The following is a 2,789-nucleotide window of genomic DNA, read 5'->3' as shown; positions in this document are numbered from 1 at the left end:
GGATGGATGGATGGATGGATGGATGGATGGACGGACGGACGGACGGATGGATGGATGGACGGACGGACGGACGGGACGGACGGACGGGACGGACGGACGGACGGACGGACGGACGGGACGGACGGACGGACGAACGGACGAACGGACGAACGGACGGTACGGGACGGGACGGGCGGACGGACGGACGGACGGACGGACGGACGGACGGACGGACGGACGGACGGACGGACGGACGGACGGACGGACGGACGGACGGACGGACGGACGGACGGACGGACGGATGCTGAAGCCTTTAAATGGGTTGGTTGCTCAAGCCACCTGGCCATTACTCATGAAATTTCGCTCTTTGTTTTAACGACAAATCAGATAAACTGTCCATGGTTACTTCTATCCGCTTAAAATCTATTTTTCTATCACAGCAGTGTCCTTGAACCCCAATGCATTAAATAAACCAGCCCCACTTTTTTGAGCAGTACGATAGAGTCCTTTACAGAAAAGTATCAAGTGCTGAGCTTTTTCCTCCTCCTCTCCACACGCACCGCATACTGTTTATTTTATTTATTTAGTGATTATTTTTCCCGCTTGCCATAAAACAATGGAATAGTTTGAACCCATCTATCACTACTAATACATCATTGCAGAAATTTGTAATTCTTGTAGAGAAACAGTTAAGCGATAATTAAAACATAATTAGACAAGTACAACAGACCACTCGTATCACTGCATATAACAGCATGTGTACGAACACACTACTTACAGTGTATAAAGTTGCACCATTCTCTGTGACAAATGCTCTTTCGTTATGTGTTTTACTTTCTGTTATCTGTATTTTCTTCTCATACTCATGTAATTATTTGCCACCAACAGTGTTTTTAATGTATTCAATTCCATTTGTATTCGATTTGTGCCTTCTTAATATGTGCCCATCCTGTAAAAATCGCACTTGGATTGACAGTGTCTGAAATAAATAAATAAATGCCTTCTTACTATGTGCCCATCCTGTAAAACTCGCAGTGGGATTGACAGTATCCGAAATAGATAAATAAATCAATAAATCTCGTGGTACCTGACTCGATATGTCATAGTCCGCAAAACTCCGGTCTTGGCCTCGAACAACGAAGAGCTTCCCCTAAAATTATTGTAGATATTTTCTCTAACAATTTCCTGCTAAATCATTCTGTATGTTCCTAGTGAAGATTCCATCACCATCCCTGTTTTCCAATGAGCCCTGTCTGTTTCTTTAGCCTTTTTCTTAACAGATAACTGCTGATTAGCCCCTAACTGCTGTCCAGATATTTGCTTGTCAGCTTTCTAGTTCGCTTTCTCTATTTTCTGTCGACTTTCCTCATGTACAAGTAATTGAAAGTTTCGTAGCCCATTGCTTTTCCACCATTTTTCTCAATCGCTGCTCGAATTCTATCTCACTTCAGCTTCTCTGCCCTCGAACGACGCCCATCCCATATCACCCTGTACCCCCTGATCTGGCGTATCGCCATGTGCTCCCAAATCAAGGCTCCCTATGCCGCGTTGTTTGATTTATAACCTTGCTTGAGCCTCTGGACTCTTGCAGAGGACCGCATGGCCGAAAGTCAAACTAGGGACAATCACCACTTCGTACCTATTGTAATTGCACAATGCCCTATTTTTCATGACAGCTGCATTCCTACTAGCTTTAGTCATTACATATTTTCATGCTCTGTCGGATACTCAGCAGCGTTATTTATCCCCACCCCAAGATACTTACACTCATCCACTGCCTCTAGCGTTTTCTCCTGCATTCTATTCTCGCCGCCGTCATCATTAAACGTCATGAGTGACTGAAGATTTTTTTTTTACTAAACTTCTAACCTAATCTATATCTCTCTGTACAGCTGATGCCTGTCAACTTCTGCAAACCTCCCTTGTTGTCATACATTAGCACAATACTGCCGCGTCTGCAGCAATAGCCGCTAGGTGGCTGCTCGGCACGCAGCTCGGGCGCCACGCTGGTATTTTGGGTGAAGAAACAGACGTTCCACTCCGACTGCCTGTCTGTGCTGTTGCAGCTTCTCAGAACTTCTCGATGTCGCCATTTCCCTGCCGTCTAGGCAACACCAAATACTTCGTGACGATATCATTCGCGTGCATTAGTTCCGCTAATAACTGTTTAATTCATTCCCCTTGTATGAACGAAGTATGGTTGAAGCCTAACCTACTCTTCTTTAGCTTGGCCTCTAACTCTTGTAGCCACAACATGAACAACAAAGGTGACAGTCGACATCTTTGCCTAAGCCCCCGCTGTATCTCTATAGGTTCTGATACATCTTCTCCCATTTTATAAGCACATTGTTCCTTCTATAGATATGTTTTAAAAGATTAATTACTCCATCTGCCACATCCAATGTGCCCAGTATGTCCCACAGCGCGGTGGTGAAAGCAGCGCCATGCAGCGTGCGGGGGTATTAGGGAGAGTTAGCTGCTGGGGCGCGGTCACGCTATCGGCGGCCACCACGAGCCGTCATGATGTATCGCCTTTGTCAAAAGTAACCGAGCAAGAAGTTTTTGCTTCTCAACCTTATAACGGACCCTTTGCAGCTCCCCTAAAAACTGAAAGGAGTCAGAACGTGAGGACAACGGTTCACCTTACTTTACACATTCAGAGCTTAGGGGCTGCCATAAGTGTTTCGCTATGCGGCTAAGTAACAAATCACCGTTGCCCGGTTACTTTTGGCAAAGACGGTGCTGCTGCACGGACGACGGGGTGGCACGTTGCCAAGGAGACAGAAGATGGATTACCTGCTTGGCGTGTG

At 46.1% G+C, this 2,789-nt stretch overlaps 1 pseudogene; it reads right to left on the bottom strand.

The window, feature by feature from the left end:
• Positions 1-325: 325 nt before the first annotated feature.
• LOC149325135 (uncharacterized) lies at positions 326-1,811 on the bottom strand (annotated as a pseudogene).
• Between the last annotated feature and the right edge of the window lie 978 nt (positions 1,812-2,789).

The sequence above is a fragment of the Amblyomma mixtum genome, chromosome 10, assembly GCF_055824585.1.
Source record: "Amblyomma mixtum isolate Tamu chromosome 10, ASM5582458v1, whole genome shotgun sequence".
Taxonomy (NCBI): domain Eukaryota; kingdom Metazoa; phylum Arthropoda; class Arachnida; order Ixodida; family Ixodidae; genus Amblyomma; species Amblyomma mixtum.
This window is presented reverse-complemented; position numbering and strand designations above follow the sequence as displayed.